Here is a 21,939-nt window from a genome sequence, read left to right as displayed (position 1 = left end):
GAAAGGCAGGCAGGCAGGAAGAAAGGGAGGAAAGGAAGAAAGGAGGAAGGGAGGAAGAAACTTTTCAGTATTTTTAGAGAGCAATAACATGCTAGAGGGGAAAATTAGAATCAGAGGGTAGAATTTTAAAGTATTGTTCTTTTTTTTAGACAACTTTATTAAGGTAAAGATGGTATATTATAAAATTTACCCATTTAAAATGTAAAATTCAATGCTTTTTAAAATAAATTTAAAAAGTTGTACAGAAAGTTATAGAATTTAGTTAAAAACATTAGGAAGTTGAGACTATATTCACAAGAAGGAAGAGGAGGAGCTTAGAGGGAGATTAAAAAAAATACATTTTTGAGAATCTATTTGAAGGATCCTTTTTATTTTAGAATAGAATTAGATTTACAATAAGTTACAAAGATAATACAGAGAGTTTTGTATACCCTTCACCCAGTTCCCTGTACTGTTAAGTGAACATCATATATTACTTATATTACATCGTCACAACCAAGAAACTAACACTATTAACTGAACTCCACAATTATGAAGATTTTATAGGTTTTTCACTACTGTTCTTTTTCTTTCTAGTATTCAATTCAAGGTATCTCATTGCATTTAGTTATTACACCACCTTTGTCTCCTCTAGTCTGTGACGGTTTCTCACACGTTCCTGTTTCCATAGCCCTGGCAGTTGTGAGGAGTATTATGCAGGTATTTTATAGGTTTCGGTATGCTGATATTTTTCTCATGGTTAGAAGAGAGTTATTTTGTGTTTGGGGGAAGAACACCAATAGGTGAAGTGTTTTTCTCATCACGTCAAATCAGAGAATAATGATCATCTGGAGAGGTAGTGTTGCTAAGTTCACAAGAGATCACTTTTAAATTTATATGTTCCTCTAGTCATTAAACCATTTAACTGTACACGATACATTAATTTGGAAACAAACCCACAAAACGTTCAGCATGGGCAATGTAGCAATGTCTTGCCTTTGCCTTGCTGAGATGTTGAATGCATGTATCACCGCTAGAGGGAAGCACTAGAACAATGAAAGAGAACAAAAGTGAACGGTTTATATTATTCTTAAATGCAATTAAAAGTGATAAAACCAGAAGCTAGAAGAACATGGAAAGACTAACCAGACCCTTGTAGTGTTTCCTCAAACTATATTCAACTAGTAATGAAAATTTGCCATGTCACAATTTCTACGCTGTTCCTACATGATGAAAGTTGATTCCTGTTTATTTGTACTAAAAGATTTACAAACCCGGAAACTTTGGCAAGTTTATAGTCCCTAAAAATTGGGAACAAAGGGAAAGAATAATGGCAGGGAGAGACTGGAGAAGGGGAGGATTGAGGACAGGCTTCATTCTAATTTGGTCCAGGCTTCATAGAAATCTTTTCTCGTCTTTGGATTTTTACCAGCAAATTGTTAGTGATATATTCTAATTACATATATAGAGAGAGAGCATATTGTCTACTGCTGTTTAATTTTTACGCATCACTGCATTGAACTGATTTTGCATGAATTATTTAATTTTTAATTTAAAAAATTAATAGACTTTTTAGAGCAGTTTTAGTGTTCCATAAACATTGAACAGAAAGTTCAGAGTTCCCGTATAGCCAATCATCACAACCCCAGTTTCTCATTATTAACGTATTGTATTAGTGTGGTAAATTTGTTATAATCAATGAACCGATCTTGATACATGGTTATTAACTAACGTCCAGAGTTTTCATTAGGGTTTATTCTTGGCGGTGTACATTCTATGGGTTTTGACAAATGCGTAATGTCATGTATCCACTTTACAGTCTTATACAGAATACTTTCACTGCCCTAAAAAAATCTTATTCATCTGTCCCCAACCCAAACCAATGACAGTGACTGATCTTTTATTGTCTGCATAGTTTTGCCTTTTCCAGAATGTCGTATAGTTGGAATCATACAATATGTAGCCTTTTCAGACTGGCTCCTTTCACTTTCAATATGACGTAAGTTTCCTTTATGTCCTTTTGTAGTTTGATGGTTTGTTGCTTTTTACTGCTGTATAATATTCCATTGTGTGGACTATCTACAGTTTATCTGTTTACCTATGGAAGGACATCTGAGTTGCTCCCGAATTTGGGCAATTATGAATAAAGCTGCTATAAACATTGTTTGCAGACTGATATGTGGACATACGTTTCCAACACATTTGGCTAAATATCAAGGAGCACGATTGCCATATCATATGGTAGGACCGTGCTTAACTTTGTAAGTAACTGCCAAACTATCTTCCAAAGTGGCTGCACCATTTGCATCCCCATCGGCAATGAATGAGTGTTCCTTTTACTCCACATCCTTGCTAGTATTTGGTGTTGTCAGTTTTTCAGATTTTAGCCATTTGTTAGTGAGTAGAGTTATCTCTTTGTTGTTTTAATTTGCACTTCACTTACAACACATGATGTTGAACATCTTTCACATGCTTATTTGCCATCTGTATAGGTTAGGTATCTGTTCTTTTACCCACTTTTTAATTGGTGTGTTTGTTTTCTTACTGTTGAGTTTTAAGAGTCCTTTGTTTATTTTTGAAACAAGTCTTGATCAGATGTACGTTTTGCAAAGATTTTATTCTAGTCTGTGATTTCTTTTTATTGTCTTCAACTTTTTAAATCAAATTTAATTTTTGTAACAACTCTATGATGTAGGTCTATTACTAACTCTGTTTTATGGATCAGGAAATGAGGTCATGGAGAAGTTGTATATCTCATCTGAGGTCTCAAACACTAGAGTGCTGTGGAAGGTGAACCCCGACAAGTGCAGAGTCTGTTAAGCTCAGTGCTTCTTCACTCTTGTTTTCAGTACTCATTAGCTTTGCACCGTGGGACATTTCTGCTCAGTTGAGGCCAAGACCCATGCAGAGACCTGATATTCGTCCTTTCTCCACTGATATTACCCAGACAGGAATGCTTAGAAATGCAGTGAACTGGCAATAATGTTTAAAAATAGACTTTTAAATACTGTAAAATCGAATCCAGCCTCAAAAAGTTTACATTCAGACCAACAGCAGGAGATTTTTCAATGTCAGAGAATAATGGAATGGTTTCCTCAAAAATTGAATTAAAATCCACTATAAATTAAACAAAGTTTTAATCTTTTCCTTGATGGAAATAAACATGAGACTTCAAGAGTCAGAGCATTGGGTCAGCTACCCTTATTTTTAGTCACACTGGCCTGGAAATTTTCCAGTGACAGAGCTGTAATGTCCCCTTAATCCAAAGACTCGCACAGAAAAAAGGTGGATGAGTAACTTTGTGAGTGCTTTGTCAACTGTACCAATTCCTGACTGAGCAGGTCAGGGTGGGTAGTCACGCCCTAGGCATATAACTTTTTTAGTAAAAGGCTTATCTTTGCCTTAACCAAGCCCGATCTGTTGTTTTTGTGCTTCTAGATTAACACACCTTTGAATAAACTATAACCACCCTTAAGAGAATGCATAATCTTCACTATCCTGTAATCCAATCCCAGGCTTGCTCTCTCCCACCTTCAGGTAATTTTCTTTACGTTCCCTCTTTAATCCTAAAAACATAAGAGAAACTATAAACTTATTCTCCAGAGTATTTGAGATCTTGCTGCCTGACATACGTTGTCAGTTTGTCTCAAATAAACTCTTATAAAAATTCTCCACAGATTTGGACATTCTTAGTCCAAATCTTCTCTCATGAAATCAAGGTGAAAGTGTACAGTCCCAATGGCTTTCTTTGTCAAGGGGCTTAGTGCTTCTTTTTTCAAAAAGCTTAATAAAGGTAACGATAAATGATTTAATGGGCTGTTTAATGCTTTATCCACAACGAGGTATAGAAATTGTGGGACTGTGGGATGGCAGGTTGGTCTTCTTCTACCAGTTCCAACCCCAATCCCCACACCCAAACACCCTTACTTTCCTGTCTGTGAGCCACACAGGAGTCTGGGAGACACTCGATTGCTCACAGGCTTATTGTCTTCTTATCGACAAAAGTTTCTTTAAATTGAATATTTGCAAGTCCTATTGAAGCTCTTGAAGTGAAGCTCCATTCAAGCTTAAATGATCATAAACTTCACATTGTTTCCTGAACCAAACTAATTCAATTCATGGTAGAGAATACATCTACGTCCCTCTTTCTTTTTATAGCTAATTAGCTTTTGAGTTTAACAATGAATTAAGTTTAATAGACCCTGAGCTAGAGGCAGCCTATTGAATTTCCCTTCTTTTGTTTGAACTGGACTAGCTATGCATCAGTAAGAAAAATGAATTTATCTTTATTATGAATTGCACTATAAAATACTAGAAGTTTAATGATTGTGTTTAATATCTAGATATATTATAATTTTAATGATTGTGTCATTCATATTTATCTTGGAGTTCCAAATCATCAATTTTCTTTTAAATTAATGCAGCAGACCAAAACAATGTGATAATCCAGAGCATATTTAATATTTCAAGGAGCACACATGTTTTACTCTTTAAGGAAAACCTTCTATAAATCTTCACCCACACATTTTTTTATTGAACTTACAAGATATGAATTAATAATTGTGGGGCAGTGCATATATGTATCTAAAATGGCAGTTGGGGTAGAATCACTTTTATTTCATGTCGATTAACTAGAAATTGAATTCCAGTATGTTTGTTTGTCTAGGAATTCACTTTCTTTGCTGTGAAAAAAAATTTTTTTCTCTCTCTCTCTGTGGAGTTGCTTAGGCCTTCTTTGAAATGATGCAGAACTTTATTTTTACATATTTAATGTATCTTACTACACTACCCTGAAAAGCAGAGTAGCAGCGTGACAGGAGCGTGACACCTGGAGAGCAATCGAACTGGTTTGAATTCTGTGTTCATTTTAGATACATGTATTCTAGAACAAGCCTTTAATACTCATGGTCCTGTTTCTTAATCTGTAAAACAGGGATAGCAATTTGTACAGAGTAATGTGGGAATCAGAGATAAACGCACAAAACGCGTGACTCAGTTCCTATCCACGTGGATGTGGTAATTACATCTACTGTGGGCCTCTGCTTCTAGATCCATGCTGACCAGGGCAAGGACGGTCTCTATCTTATCTGCTTTCTATACCCATTGCTTAGCACAGTGTTTTGCTCATAAAAGATATCAAGTTATGTTTCTTGATTGAGGAAATTAATTATTAAAGGAAGAGAGCCCCTCATAAACTCTAACAAGAAAATCTGGAAAGCTGTGGAATTTCCACTTTCTTGCCCTATATCAGCTTCTTTCTATATTTTAGGCCAATTTTTAATGCATAATGAAGGATCTTTCATTATGCCTTATCTAAGGTCTTATGAAGAGAAGTAAAATATTTTTTACATCTCCAGTAAGTAGAATTGAAATGCCCCAAAAGAAATTGAGTATTCTATGTTTTTTCCTGTATACACATTTCTACTGTGTCAACACAGCAGTTCCATAGAACTTCTTGTCAACAAGCTAGTAATAAAAATGACTCCAGATAAGTCACAATTAAGATAACAAAAGTTTGATGTAAAAGTGATATTGTTTTCCTTCTTTAGGGGTAATTTTTGTGAGAGATTATGACTTCTATTTAAAACTGTGTTATTTGTTTTCTAATATCATGTTCATACAAATTTAATAATGATAGTCATTTCTTCAATCTCTGCTCTTGGAGTCAAACATCATTAAAAAAGCTAACTGGTAAAATACTGTAACTGTCTACATGTTTTAATTAAGAAGCTTAAAGTATAAGCACTTGGCTTATTTTTCCTTCTTCGTGCATGTACTATCTCCTCTGGAGATTTCTGATAATAATGGGAGTTGACAGAATGAGAGTCGAAGAACTTCTGCTTGCTGAAGTCTCTATTTCACCTCTACTAAAAAGGACTAAGTCTTTACCATACATAGTCCCAGAAGGAAAACGACTATAAAACCGGGACATGTACAAAAACTACCTGAGGAGAAGAAGACAGACCTCTGTGGGGAGTGCACTCGAGCACTATCTCTTGCTTGAGAAGAGGTAGAACTAGATAAGAAACTTTTGGGGGAGGTTGTGGGGCACAAATAGAAAAATCAAGTCTTTCTGTTCTAGGAAATCAGGAAAAAAGCTAGTAAAACATGGCTGTTGAGGAGAGTGGGGAATCCTGAAAGAGAAAGGTGTGAGAATGAATGCCCAGTCTACGGCCATGCCACCCTAACAAACCAGACCCCGTCTTACTTCTGAAGCTAAGCAGGGTCGGACCAGCCAGCACGGAGATGCAGGACAGCGGAGGCTCAGTGCTGCTGTGAGAACAAGCACAGCACAAGCAGGAGGCGCGAGGGCAAATAAAAGTAAAAATAGGAGTCTTAATTCTGCTTGTTAGAAAATAAGAGAAAAGACATTTCCCTTTCCTTTTTTTTTTTTTAAGGCGAGGCAACTTTTGGTTGACCCAACAGATTGCAAGGACCTTGTCAGCTTGCAATTCCATATTTTCTTTTTTACTTTTTAAGCCTACAGCACCTGGTCTTCCTAGGTGGTCTCTCATCCAAGTACTAACCAGGCCCAACTCTGCTTAGCTTGGGAGATCAGACAGGATCAGGCTTGTCCAGGGTAGCATGGCTGGAGACTTCTCTTCCCTTTTGTTAGAGCGTTTTCTTTAGAAAATTTGTAAGTTCTTTCTCTGTCTCTTTTGAAATACATATAAATCTTTTTAAAAGCTAAACTTGCCAGTTTTACCACCCTGGGAAGTCTTTCTCAAGGACCTGGGAGCCATCCCTATAAGATGTAACATCAAGGAAGATAGCGACACCATCTCCTGTCATAAAGATTGGAGTTTCTTTTTTCCTTTGTGTAAAGCCAATTAGCTAATACGCACAGTCATTTCAATTATCAGGTGGATTTAGAATGAATTACGTGGGACAAATGGTGCTGTCAAGTTCTCTTATTCAAGGACTAGTTACCGTTTGTCCTGAGAATGTGTATGTAACGGATGCATCTGTTTGCATCTATATAAAAGGATAAGATTGCTTTCCGTCTTTGCAATCTCAGCAGATTACCTGTGATGTGCATTCCTTTCTGGTTTAATGCTTATTCAATAATAAAACTGTTTTCTTTCTCTAAGAGTTTGTGGAAAGGATTTATGGGTTGGAAGAGATTTTGTTTTTAAATTCTATTTCCCTACAAAAGACTGAAGTTTGAATGAATTTTTCATGATTTCTTTGTTATTTTTACTGCAGGTTGATGATGACAAGATGTGCTCTTTAGACATTTTCTTTTTGTTTATAGAAATATGATTCATTTTCTAGCAGGTGTGCATTTTGACCCTCTCACTTCCGGTCTAATATTTTAACGTAGTTGCCCCATCTGGTAACTGCTAACAATCCTGATCAATCTAATTGTTTTCCCTCTCTTAGCCCTGAGCCCTGAGTTCATCCCTATGAGTCCATAGGTGATTTGATCAACATCGTTTAGCCAAGTGTAAACTGAGTTCCAGGACAATTTAGTCAAAATAATAATGTTACAGATAATTAACACACAGATATATTCTTCGATTAGTGATACCTTTGGTGCATTGTTAGAGTTTTGCCACTCTGTCTTTGAATATTTTCATCAAATTTTCAGATCTTTATCAATACTTTAACTTATTTTTCATAATTTTTCTAATTGATTTAGCTCATTTTTAATAGATTGAAATAGAAAAATAAGAAGATCTTCCCTTCTCCTCTTCTAAAGAACACATCGCAATATTAACTATCCAGAGATAATCGCTATAAAGACTTCACATTTCTCAGTGTGTGAGTATCTGGGGCTTTTCACATTTTTGCTATTACAAAGAGAGCAAACCAGTAATAAATGAATATATATTTTAAAAAGGTAAATTAGGCGGGAATAAAGTACAAATTCCTCTTCCCAAATTCTTAATAGTACTTAAATATTTTAAGAAGCACTATATACTTAAAATGTATACTTAAAAGAAAACATCCTTAGAAGAATACTTTTTTTTCAATTAGGCTTTTCTGTTGAACATCTTATTTTCAGTTACATCACAGTAAGCCAAATTGCTTTGGCTAAATTACTGTCAGTCTTATCATATGCTATTTCTTAACACAGTGCTTTATGTAGCTGCTACCAATTAATTGGCATAATCTTCAAGGGTTCTTTTTCATTAGAGATTGTCTTTAGGGATAAATCAATCATTTGCTTGGAGTAAGTTTGTAAGAAAAAAAATCAGGATTAAGAAAGTTTCCAAATTGCAGGACATTCACAATATTCTGTTGCTTGTTTAAAAAGTGTGAGGCTTTAGCGGCACCTAAATGAATAATAAGCCACTTACTACAGACACTAGTAATAGTAAATGTTACTGATCGGAAATATAAGTTCTAGCATTGAAAATTATACCGAAGACACCTTCTGAGAAGAGGGAAGAGGCTCAATACAGGGGAAGTGATGATTTATTTAAGTCTATTGTGAGCCATAAGATTGAAAATTATTTCTCCTTTAATTTAAATATTCAAAGAAATACTTTTCTTCATTAAGCATCAGTCTTATGTTTCACTGGCTAATACTCTCATGGCTTATAAAAAAAATAAATATACTCCTCCAGGTGGCTTAATCTGTAACAGGGAGCAGACAAAAGCATGAGAAAATTTAGCTTCAAACCCATCCTGGTCCTTAATTTTGAACATAAAAGGCTGCTTTAGTTCTCTATAGTGGTGACCACTAGAGGGGGTACAATGACAATGCCTGCTTTTCCATTTCTTCAGTGGCTAATAATAGAAAGCTTTGTTTCTCAGGAACTGCAAAACTGTAAGCTTAAATGTTCAAATAGTTTATAAATTGTCTTTTAAAAATGAGAAACAATCATTTAATTTTCATTGAATCCCACCTCATGTTTTACCAGTTCTGTGTTTTTGTTTGTCCTTGGCACTGTCCAGGCTCCTTCCTCTCTCTCTCTGCTACATCTGTTCCTTCTGAAAAACCTCAAAAAATGACTACAATGCTGGGGTAACCAGTGATGGCAGAACAGTGTGTGACATGTGAGTGCTGGCAATTTTGAAAATCAAGAGTAGGAGGGCATATAATATTAATATTCTATTATTTTATCTAAAGGCCAAAGAAGAGAGAGCTGAGCCCTAAAATCTCCAGGGCAAAGGTCAATGCTGATATCTTGTCAACGCCGCCAAGGAGAAAAAAGGAAAAATGGAAATGGAAACATACAAGAAGAAGTTTTCATTTTTGGTTGACATTGTAGAGGCCGAAATGACACTCTGCTTTGCTTCTGAGTTACCTAAGAACTTCAAGTGCCACAACTGTCAGACAAAAATACTGTGTACCTTGGCATAAACCAAAAAGACCATATCACTCGTATGGGTTCAGGTACCCAAAATAATAAAATCTTAGCTATTTTGCATAAATCTGGACTTCCTAACAAAATATTTTATCTCTAATTTTTATATGCTGTTATTTGAAAATACATCAGAAACTTTTTGAAGATGATAACTGCTTGAGAGTTGCTGTTTTCTACCATGAGCAGACTAATATAAACTTAGTAAGTTTGGTAATTTGCAATTGTTAAAAATATTTGTTGTGTTTTATATTTGGTGAGCCATTCCTTCTGAAGTCTGAGTCTCTTTGAACTCTTTGTGAAAAAAACATTTTCTTACATTTTCTAAGTGATTCTCCTCTGAATTTTCCTTTGACAACATTTTCAACACATACACTGCTTCTAATGATGTTTGATAAAGAAGAAATCTTGCTTTCAGAAATAACAATTGGCTCTTAACGTAATACACAGGTGACAGTTTTTTCCATTGACCTATTTAAGCAACATCTCTTAAGTCTATTATTCACTATTTCATACAATCAAAAAGTAGGAACTATAGCCTATAATTCTGTAATATTTTCATTGTGGAACATTTTGACAGTTGACCTTCAATATCTATGCTCCATTTTTTTTTTTTTTTTATTGTAACAGAAGTTTTCTTTGGGTGAATTGCTTCTCAGAATAAATATTACATTACTCGGCATCTCACATTAGAGATGGATGTGGCCATTTGACTTAGTTCTGGGCAAAAGAATGTAAGCACAGAGGTTGTGGGCATTTGAGGGGAAACTTCCTTAATGGATAGCTTACTTATGCTCTTTTCCACTTTCTTGTCTATTACCACTTCCTGCTAGCTGGAATAAAATCATTACGGCTTGTGCCAGAGCAATAGTTTTAGCCCATGAGGTAAATTAAGGAAAGACAACCACACCCACCTGAGAAATAAGAGCTTGCCAACCTGATGATGTTTTGAGTATTAAACCAGCTGTGGACATAATATCTCGGGATTATATGAGAAATAATCAGTTTCTATCTTGTAAAAACCGCTGTTATTTTGGATCTTTTATGGGTTGAATTGTATTTTCCTCCTAAATTCATTTGTTGAAGTTCTAAGGCCTAGAACCTCAGAATATGACCTTATTTGGAGATGGAGTCTGAGGTAATCAAGTTAAAATGAGGTTGTTAGGGTGGACCTTAGTCCAGTCTGATAGGTGTCCTTATAAAAAGAAGAAATTTGGAGACAGACACAATGCAAGGAGAATGCCATGTGAAGACCTACAGGGAGAAAATGGCCATGTACGGACCCAGGGCAGAGTTATAGAACAGATTCTCCCACACAGACCTCGGAAGGAACCATCTCCATCAACAAACGCCTCAGCCTCCACTTCCAGTCTCCAGGACTGTGAAATGATAAAGGCCTGCTCTTTAAGTCACCCAGTCTGTAGTACTTAGTTCTACTAGCCCCAGAAAAACAATACAGGGTCTGAGTATCATGAAGGATTTTGTCAAAAAAACAGAAATCACTCTAAGTGTTTCGTGTTAAAAAGACTTAATCCAGGAAAATGGGGTTGTGGAAACTTTTAGAATGCCTGGGAGAGAGACTAGAAAGGGCAGTGGCTGCTAGCTTCAGGAAGTCAAAAATAACAGGAATTGAAAGGGCGCATGACTGATGATCTCAGCCGCCTGCAGGACTGACTGGTGATTTGCAGGAATATCCCTGGGAGCTGCAGCTTCCATTGGCTGTCAAAGCTCACACATCTATCTGCCTGCTACTGACAGAACAACAGGGGGCTGCAACCTCCCCGATTCCAATTCTCGAGTCAGTGCCCCTCAGTGGTAAAATTTAAGTTAATACCCTGATGGCAAGCCACGAAATGCAGTTTTCAGATTTCCAAACCCAGTAATACAAGGAAGAATATGGACATGGGCAGGAATATTCTTACGATGGGAACAGAAAATCCAGCAAAGTCTTATTACTCACAACGAAAATAATCAAACTTAGTACATATATTAAAGCCACTAAAAAATGGGTGTTCCCTTTCTCACTACGTATCCTTTTAGCAGTATTTATGAAGTATCACTATAGAGTTAATTTCAAAAGGATGATGCATTTTCTCCTACTCAAAGGGCAGGGTTTGTCATCAACGGAATTGGAGATTGAATTCCAGATCCTCCACTTCCCAGCTGCATAACTTGGGGAATTTACCGAGGCTCCCTAAGCCTGTTACCACAGCTATAAAATGGGTAGATACCTTAAATGACCACTAGGATTAAATGAAATAAAATATGTAAAATGACTTTCAGTTTAGTTCATTATAAATGACAGTAAATGTTAGACATTTTTATGAGTGTGCTCGTTTACTTCATTACTTTCATTTGAAATTAGTTGTTTATAAAAGGTGAGACTGTTGGAGCTCCCAGTGGTCAGGAGTCTCATGTTTTCTATTTTATCCCAGCGAGCAGCACAGCCTCTAACACTTGGTTGTGACTCAATGACTATTGTTTTCAAAATATCTTAAATTAATTGAACCAACAGCTCAGTCAATAATTTTAAGGTTAAACATATAGGCTTTTTAACACTGAACCCCTAAATTCTGGTGTTTTTATATGTGAAGAGATTTATAGTACAAATTGGTGAGACTTTCGAAAAGAGATTAAGTGTTGGGACAAGGAAAGGGAAGGCATCAAGTAACAGGAGTGTTTAAATCTGCTCAGAAAAGATAAAGATATTTTTATAGATTATGTTCTTATACGATATGCTATAAAGTTTAACATTTATCTTGGAGGCAATAGAGATGAAAGAAACAATTTTATTTTTGGACAGGTAGTGATATTATTAGTTTTATTTGTAAGTTTACATTGGCAGCCCTGAAGAAGTTGGTTTGTCAGGGTGAGAGAGGAAACAAGAAAATTGGTTAAAAGGGCCTGAACTTGGGCAGTCATGGAGAGGAATAAAAAGAGTGGATGGGCAGAGAAGATATTCAAGAGGTAGAGCACATACAAATGATGGGCCTTTGACAGGTGCTGCAGGCCCACTGGCTTGAAATAAATAACTAAGAAAGTCACATAACTTGCACAGGAAGAATAGCCTTGGGATGCAGTCATAGTATTCCTTCCTCCAGTTTATGATGTAAAAAACTCTGTAAGTCTGCAGTTCTGTGCTTCTCTGACTCATGCAGGCCGTACATTGACCCTGAAACTCCCTGCAGTCTTCCAAAAGGCCCTGAGGAGATGAGACGGAGCTGTGTCCTTCTAAACCCTTGGCCATGTTTTATATCCTCTTCATAGCTTGTTTATGGTTTTGTAGGAAGGTTAGATGGAAGCAACTTTACTCCACATCTAAGTTGCCACATCCATCCTGCTTTGAGCCCTGTCTAGCTACTGTGATTCAGACCCAAGAGCTAACGTGTGATAACACAATCGATGAAGAGAAGAACAGACATTTCCCACCCATTTCAGCAATTAGGTCTTTGTTGCCCTTGCTGAGAGCAGTTTCAGTCCTGCAAAAACATCCGGCTGAATGCAAAGGATGGAGAAACGCAGGGAAGATAAGGATATGGGGACAATGAGTGCATTTCACATCATTCGATAAGCTTGTCTGTGAAAGAAAGAAGAGTGATGAGGAGCATCATGAAAACGTGTCTCTTCATTTTGTTAGTCCAAGTATTCTGTATATTCAGTTAGATGGATGAAACTTAATTTTAATGCTTTGCTATAAAATAAACCACAGATTCCAAGATTAAGTATGGAATTTCAGGAAGAATAGTCTTCCTTCCCAATTTTTTAAATTGCCAATTACTCCTTGGCTATCAATAGTCATAAATATTCACATACCAACAATAACAGAACACTTTTTTCTTTTTTTAAGGACACAACTTTACATGAAGCCAGTCTGTCGAAACAGTGAGCAGTTACATAATTTGCTCTGGAGGAATTGTTATAAATTAACCTCTTATCTCATCTATCATGGACCCCAAAAATCTCCCCAAACTAAAAGTTCCTGGGCACACAGGAGAAAAAATTTTGAAAAATACCTTAGGGGAAACTGGGTAACACCATATTGAAATCTAAACCCTAAGTAGTTCAAACTCACTGTATTTTTTTTTTCTTTTTAGTGGACTTCAAAAAAAAAAAGACAGTTTTAGGTTTACAGAAAAAAATGAGAAGATAGAAGTGAGTTCTAATATATTCTGCATCATGTTACAATTAATGAACCAGTACTGATACAATGTTATAAACTATATACCATGGTTTGTTTAAATTTTCTTAGTTTTTACCTAACGTCCTTTTCCTGTCCTAGGATCCCCTACAAGATGTTAGTTACATTACATCTAGTTGTGATGTCTCCTTAGGTTCCTGCTGGAAGTGACAGTTCCTCAGACTTTCCTTGATTGTTTTGAAGACTGTTACTCAAGTATTATATACATAGATAGCTCTGTATTTGGATTTGTCTGAACTATTTTTCATGATAAAACTGGGAGTATTGGTTACTGGGAGGAAGACCATGGAGATAAAGTACTATTTTTATCACATATTATTGACTGTACCTACTACCTGCATGATTTATGAGTATTGATGCTGGCCTTCATCACCTGGCTGAGATAGAGTTTGTCATATTTCTTCACTATGAAATTCATATTTTTCACTCCCTTCTTTTGGAAGATCACTATGTTTACTCCACATCTAGGCAGTGGGAAGGTTTGCTTCACCCTTTGAGGTAGACTATCTATATAAGTTATTTGAAATTCTTTTCTGCGTGGGAGGATGTTTCTTCTTCCATATTTATTCATTTATTTAATTATTTATACTATCAGGACTCATGGATGTTCACTTTGGGTATAATCCACTACTTCTTTATTTTGTTGCTCAAATTGTTCCAACTTTGACTACTGTGGGCTTTTTCAGTTGGCTCTTGTGCCCCTTGACATGCTCCCATTACTGTTGAATTTCCTTACTTTCTGTTTTTTTTTGTTTTTGTTTTTTGTTTGTTTGTTTGTTTGTTTAATAAGTGGAAAAAGTATCTGGTTAGGGGAGACTTACTTATAATTACACTTAGGGTCTCTAATATTCTTACTTAATTTTTGTCCACTGAAGAGCTCTTGCACCAAGAATGTGTTTCCAACTATCTCACATCTCTCATAGTTTCTGTCTTGTGAAGGAAGAGATGTGTTATTTAGTGTATAAGTATTCATACTTCCTATATCTTAATATAAAATATTTAAAATAACTAAGTGATATTTAATTTGTCTTATTTAACATTTCCGATTCAAATTCTGCTGTCTAATATTAGGATCGCCACCTGGGCATTCTCATTGATTCTACTGGCCTTGTGTATTTTGAATATCCTCTAGTTTAGCCTTCTTGAATCACTTTATTTTGGGTGTCTCTCTTGTGTATGGCCTATAGGTGGTTCTTGTTTTGTGAACCAAATTTAAAGTATTGATATCACTGATATGAAATGTCCGGGCTCTGTCATTTAATTTTTGTTAAATTTATTGTGCTTCCATTATGTAGTTTCGTGGAAGTCATAATATTTGTATGGTTTTACTGGTTCTTCACAGCAATCTATATAGCATTTTGGAGGATGTGCAAAGCGATTCAGATTTAAGTGACAGCCAGTAACTCAGTTACCCAGACGTTCTCCTTCAATATTTCCTTTTAACTTATATCTCTCTTTTCTTGCTCTCAATAAAAGTTATAAAAAAGCAAAATACCTTTGGGATGTCCAAAATGGCTACTTTGATTTGTTATGTGTTTTTTGTAAAATAATTAATAAGAGTTTTAAAAAAGAAATTAAAATGCATCTGACATTTTCAAAAAGCCAATCATAATAAAGAGCATTATTTATATCACAAGTCAATTCTCTAAATATTAATATGTAAATTTAATGAAATTTACAATTAAAATTCCAGTAGAATTTATCCAACTTGGAACTGGATGAAATGATCTTAAAATTCATATAAAAATGCAAATCTCTGGAAATAGCCAAGAAATCTCTTTTTAAATCCTATTTAGCAGATGTCAGCAAATATTGTAAAGCCAGTGGAATCAACTCAATATGGCTTTGGCATAGGGATAAATAGATTTTTTTAAACAAGGAGTAAACCAAATAATTTTAACCAAACAGAATCCAGAAATACAGCCCAGCTTACATGAGATAAAATATTAGTGGCATGTTAGTTCAGTGGGAAAGGGGTGCCTTATTTAACAAATGGTGCTGCCACAACTGCTGGGCCATATGAAAGAGAATATTTAAGACCACGGGAGCTAAGAGTCCTACCAGTGGCCCACGTGTCTGTGTGTATGTGGCCAGAAAGGAATGGTAGGTGGGTAATGCTGGCTAGTGATGAGTGAAATTAAGCCTTCCAGGAAAAGTGGGGGGATCATTTTTTCTATTAGGCAGAAGAAAGACAATCATATACATGTTTTAGGAAAAAGTTGGCAGAAACGTGAAGAATTTTTTGGAGTAAAGAAAATTGAAAGGTGGAAAGTGGCTAGGACAAGAGGGTTTAGGGAGGCAAGAAGTGGAAAGATGAGGGGTTTTAAGGAACAGATGAAGAGCTCTGATACTTAGGGAAGCAAATCCCTGAGTCATTCTTGGCCTGCTCTATCATTTTGCCTTGAGTCATTGTCTGTTCCTGCCATAACCATTGCAAATATATCCCTAGTCTCAAGTTCTTTTCTCTCCTGTTCTGCAGTTACAGTGAGCCAGAGAGTGCAGGGTTTGTGTTCAGTTACCATCAGTTTCTTGACCACCATTGTCAAGCTCTGTTTCAGTCCTTGTCACCAGGTTTCATCACACTGACCTCCCATCCTCTTTATTGTACTGTTTTATAGCCTTCAGGTCTCTAGTAAAGTATTCACTTACGGGAACCTAAAGATCTTATGGTTCAAAACCCAACCCACAGTGTTCCCAAGCATAAGGGAGCACATGTCATCAAAATACTGCATTATGTCAAGAAGTTTTGGCACCAACTGGTGGGGTTGTGTTTCTGGCTGCAACTTGTATTCAGCTGTTGGTTGTCTGAAGCAGCAGATGAAACCCAGCTGGGACACAACAGACCTACAGCTGTTTGACTAGGATGGCTGAGGTGTAAATCTTTTTAAAAACAAGGGCTAGATAAAGTATGAAGTCCGTTCAAACTTTATCATGCAAAGGTCTTTATGAAAACACAGAACGTAAACAAAGATGAAAGCAATAGTAAAAATCAATGTCTTCCATGTTATATAAGGATTTCTGCTTCATAGTCTGCAAACTATACCATGACTATAGACTTGCAGTATATAGGAAGCAGTGCCTTTTCCTTATTCTTAGGCTTTTTATCATTACTGTTTCTACTATCATTATTATTATTACTTTTGTTTTTTCAGTAAATACTTTGTAGCAGGTATTCTAATAAGAAGATTTATTCTTATTTTATTCTTCGTTCTCAAGGTATTTTGTTCTCAGAAAGTCCTTGTTTTTTTTTTTTTTTTTTCATCAAGATTGTATAATTTTTCTGTAGATACATAGCTAGGAAGTAAAATTTTTGTAATTTAATTCATATATATGACACCAAAGAACATGTTCTTCTCTTGTTATATTTCTTCCCAATTAGGCTAAAGCAACAAACTACTTTGAATAGAGAAAAGTCAGAGTTGTTTTGATAATGCATTTTGCTTTTAATGCATATTGCTTTTGTGTCTATAATCTTAATATAATTGAATAAATCAGCCAATTACTTTGATGTGAGCACTGAATCTTGAAGAGGCTGAAACAATCTTTCAGAATTTTACCTTGTACTCTTACTGACCAGGTTTAGAATCTGATAGTCATTAGATAATTATTTAGAACAAGTTACTTTAATTTTCTAAATCTCAGTTTACTCATCCAGAAAATGAGTTGTTCCAAACATTAAATAAGAATACATATAAACATATCTAAAGAACAATATCCACTAAATAAGCAACAATCTCCTTCCTCTTCCTAGTACTTCCCCCTTCAGTTCTGTAGTATTCTTAGGTCCCTGAAAGTGCATATTTTAGATTTTAAATAGCTCTTGTGGTGAGGATGGCATTTAGCCCCCTAAATAAATACTTAATGGCCAGACTTTTAGAACTATGGTAAATAGACAGAGAGAAAAAAAAAAGATAACATATAAGATCTTCTTGCAACATTCTCAAATCTCAGCAAATGGCATCTGTTTCTTTAAAAAGTACTGTGAAAAGATAAGTTTTAGCTAGTATTCATTAACAAAGTTAGGCATTGTAAAGAATGGAACAAGTGTTTGAAAGGGCAAGAATAGGACAAGCACATAGAAATGTTACAACACAATTTTTTTAAATAAAAACATAAAAATGGTAAGAAAATGGTGAAGAAATAATGAGAAATAAATTATTTGCCAAATCATTTTGATCAAAAGCTTTGGATATTATAAGTGTTAAATACTGTTATTTTAGTCTCTTGAGGTCATAATGTTAATAATAATTTTTAATCCGTTTGGTTTGATATAAATCTAGCATTTACTACGAATTATCTCAGCCAGAGGAGCAAAAGCTGGAGTGAAAATAAAGGGTGACCTTTAACACTGAGGCACAGAAGTTGGGTGCTTTCACTGTTACAAGACAATAGAACAAGAGAAGATCCAGAGAACGCAGCATTCAGGTTCTATTTTCCTTTTTTCCTGAAAGTGACAGGTGCGTATTGCAATTGTCTGCCGAGCGAGATGGTGCAATTCTTTCTCCAGAGATTTTGGTATGGTTCTGCCAGAAAACAATATAATATCCTACTATCACCGTTCCCCCTCTTGCCCTTTAGGTGTATAATTCTTTTTTTATAGAGCTCAAGTTCTATTCTACTATGTTTTAAATAATTTGGAATTCTATGACTACCATAGGTTAAAGAACATCGCTGTGCCTCAGCAATTTGTTAGATTAAAAATAGAACTGAAAATCTTTGTTAAGTGTATGTCTTTCTCAGATAATCCCCTGGGAGCCATTATATTTAAAGTCAAAAGAGAGCCACACGGATGCATTTAACCTCTGGCTGGTGGCTCTAAGCATTCTTTCAGCTGAGTAAGGCACTTATGTCCAAAGTGATATACACAAAAGTTCAAAACTACCTAATGTCAAAGAAGATAAATTGTTGGAAGGAACTGACATATTTTGAACTTCGATGTACAGGAAATAAGGTAGTAAAAAATGCCTTGTCATTGGGTCTAGGTAATTGAAGAATCACTGAGTTGAAGCCTGAACAGAAAGAAAGACAGGAAGATGAATTTAGCTTTCCTCTTCATCAATATAATATTGACAGGGTAACTAACAATATAGCTCTTGGATGAAAAATTGTAAGTAAGGCTGACAGATACATAGGTGAGGTCTGCTCACTTGCTTTGTTCTAGTGGAATTACCTTGAGGACACAGCAGCTTTTTTATAAAATATTAAATAGAAAGTTAGGATGCAATAGTTTATTTTAAAGCTTCACATGTCTCATTCCATCAACAATTATTTTTGACTACATGTAAGATACAGTATGATTCATGTAAGACTTGCAGTATTCCAAATGGAAAAGACATGGACCCTCTTTGCAAGGAACACTCAGTCACTTTTGAGGAGTGCTAGATTCCATCTTCACAGAATGACACTTGGTAGGCATTTGTTAAATTTTAATCTAGTTCTCCACTTGTGAGTAATCAGCAACTAGAAAGCAATTCCTGCAATACTGTTTGACTCCCCCACATTTATATTAGATTTTGTTCTTCAGCTACAGATGAAACCAGAGGAAAGGTCATGTAGAAGGGAATATTTATCCAGGAGGTTGTGGTGACCCCTACTGCGGGCAATGAACTGCTCCTTTTTAGTATTTAACACATCTTCTGAGCAACAAGCAGTAAGGTACTCTGAGGAAAGTCACCAAACATTTTCTTTGGCCATTTGAGGTCTGGTTACAGCTTAGAGCTCTTGGCAGTGAGGAACTCCATTGTGCCTTTTTCTTTTATAAGGATGTTGTGTTAGTCATAAAAGCTGTCACTGTGTATTGATATGCCTAGTCTCCATTTGAAAGAAGGTGGTGTTTTTGCTTCTCTGACCAACCAAATAATTTTTTTTGAAACTCTTATTAAAAAGAAGATGATTCTGAAATCACAGGAGACAAATTCATGAAATACTTTGCTCCAGATACTTTTTGTTTTTATTGTGGTAAGAACAAATAACATGTTCTACTATCAACAAATTTTTACGTCTACAATACAAATCAACTATCAGCCTAATGTTATACAGCAGGTCTCTAGAACTTAATTCATCTTGCATAACTGAAACTTTATTTCCATTGAACAACAATTCCTCATTTCCCCAGTGCTGGAAACCACCACCCTACTCTCTTCTTATAAGAGGTACCTAAAATAATTAAACTCATGGAAACTCCAGATATTTTTGAAATATAGCAGATCATAACTCAGACATGAAAAAGAACATATGTCTTCAAAGGCTATTGAGTTAGCTGATCAAATCAGTGGATTCAAATATGAGTCAATTTTATTTGTTAATCTATTTAACTGAATGTACTTTGATTTGCTGTTTTGGTGTTGCATGCATAAAGCCATAGTCTTATACCTTGCTATCTAGACTACGCCCTTGAAAACTCATCCTTAAAGTCACATGTGGGTTGGTGAAACCAATTTAAATTGACAGCTTGTTATGTGTCAGCCCTGTTTTAGTTTGGAGAGATGTAGTAAGGAACAAAATAAAAATATCTGTGCAGGGAGCTTATATTCCAGTGGAAGAGATAGACAATAAGCAAGTTGTATAAATAAAACACAGTATATATAATAGTAATCTGTGCTTAAGAGAAAATATAAAAGAGAGGACAGATGAAATGTCTCATTTGAGGGTAGGAGTGAGTATTGACATTTTAGATAGCATGGGCACAGAAAGCCTCAGAGAGAGTGACTTTTGTGCTAAAACTGAATGAAGGAAGGGAGCTGGTCATGTGGCCAACAGAAAGGAAGGAAGAAAGGAAGTAATAAGTGGGAAGGCGCTTCATGGAGGGTGCCTGGAGTGTTTGTGGAACTGGGCACCTGGAGTGTGGAGAGTGAGGAGGGACTATCAGAAGATGAGATCAGACAGGCAGTGGGAAGCCTGTTAACATAGGGCCTTGTAAGGGATGTGACGGATTTTGGTTTGTACTGAGATGAAAATCTCTTGTAGACTTGTACATAGAGGAGTGACAAGAAATGACTAATGTTTTAATAGGCTTATGTTGATAGTTGTATTGAAAATATACTAAAAAGAAGCTGTGCCCAAAGTAGGGAGAAAGTTAGAAAGTTAGGGCTATAATTAAATTCAGGTTAATGACCACCATGACCAGAGAGTTAACCTTGAGGAGAGCAAAAAAAGACGTGATTTACTGCTAGTAGAAATGTAGAGTGTGAGAGGAGGAGATGACTCAAGCATGAATGCTTGTAGGAAATAGTTGTCACTGTCTGAGATTGGGAAGATTTATGAGATGAGATCACATTGGTCAGAATATAGAAATTTGCTTTTGGACATAAGATTTTGATGCTAGTATGATTCCAAATAGAAGGACCAATAGACAGATGGACATATGGTTTCTGGAGTTTTTGGAAATCTGAACTATGGATATAAATTTGAGACTCATCAACAAACAGACAGTATTTAAGGCTATGAAACTAGTGATACCAACTAGAGAATTAGTAAGATTTCATAAGAAGCCTACTCAAAACAGGCACAGAGGCAGGAATCAGGGCAGAAGCTAGGCCAACCTGGAATGTTCAGAGCAACATTTCAGATTTTTCAGTGGCAAATCCATGCCCCACTTTCTTTTTCCCCTCTAACTCCTATTTTCCCCACAATCGAGCATTTTATTTTTCTCTTAATTAGTTTATTCATTACAACTAGCTTACCAATTAGATGGTAAAGGTTTTTTTGTTTTTGTTTTTCTTTAGAGAAATTATCTTTTTCTGCGCAATTCATAAGAATGTTAGAAACTTAGTAAGCATTCAATAAATACTTTCTTTTAAGAGATAGTAATTTTATAATCATGTTGTTTTTCTCTTACCAGAAATAATCACAGTCCTAATTTTACACTATTGTTATAAGATTCAAGTAGAGATGAGAGAACTAAAGGCATAATTTCAATATTCAGAAGTGTGTCTTGGAGATTACTTATTGATCCTACCATAAAGGTATACTCATCAACTATATTAGGGTTTATTTATTTATAGAAAACAATAATTTAAAAAAGAAAAAGAAAGATGCCCAATTTCCTTCCTAGAATTTTCATAATGGTATTATCTTTAACTATATTTCGACTCCTGCCTCCTGTAGATAGTGTAATGCTGCAAATGCCATCTGGGACAGCTGGGTAGTAGATCACAGAAACTACAGCTGTTCTGGGGTAAACTTTTGATCAATGTCATTCAAGTACCAGTTGTTAATTACAATTATAGCAAAGATTTTCTTAAAAAAAAAAAATTGAAATGAAAACCACAGAATTAGGGTTTGCATGCAGCCTGGAATACTTTTAAAAACTCTCATGGTATGATACTATAATATAATGAAGTATATAAATAATGTGTCTGAATAAAGTGGCACTAGAATTGATAATGCCGCATAATTGTATAAACTACTAGAGATAGATATAAAGTCAGGACAAAAATCTTAAGTAGA

General features: G+C 35.5%; 1 pseudogene; it reads right to left on the bottom strand.

The window, feature by feature from the left end:
- Positions 1 to 6,457: 6,457 nt before the first annotated feature.
- LOC120605366 (uncharacterized) lies at positions 6,458 to 6,576 on the bottom strand (annotated as a pseudogene).
- Between the last annotated feature and the right edge of the window lie 15,363 nt (positions 6,577 to 21,939).

Source organism: Pteropus medius, unplaced genomic scaffold (genome assembly GCF_902729225.1).
Source record: "Pteropus medius unplaced genomic scaffold, Ma_sr-lr_union100, whole genome shotgun sequence".
Lineage (NCBI taxonomy): Eukaryota > Metazoa > Chordata > Mammalia > Chiroptera > Pteropodidae > Pteropus > Pteropus medius.
The sequence above is the reverse complement of the archived record's forward strand: the minus strand, read 5'-3'. Positions and strand labels throughout refer to the sequence as shown.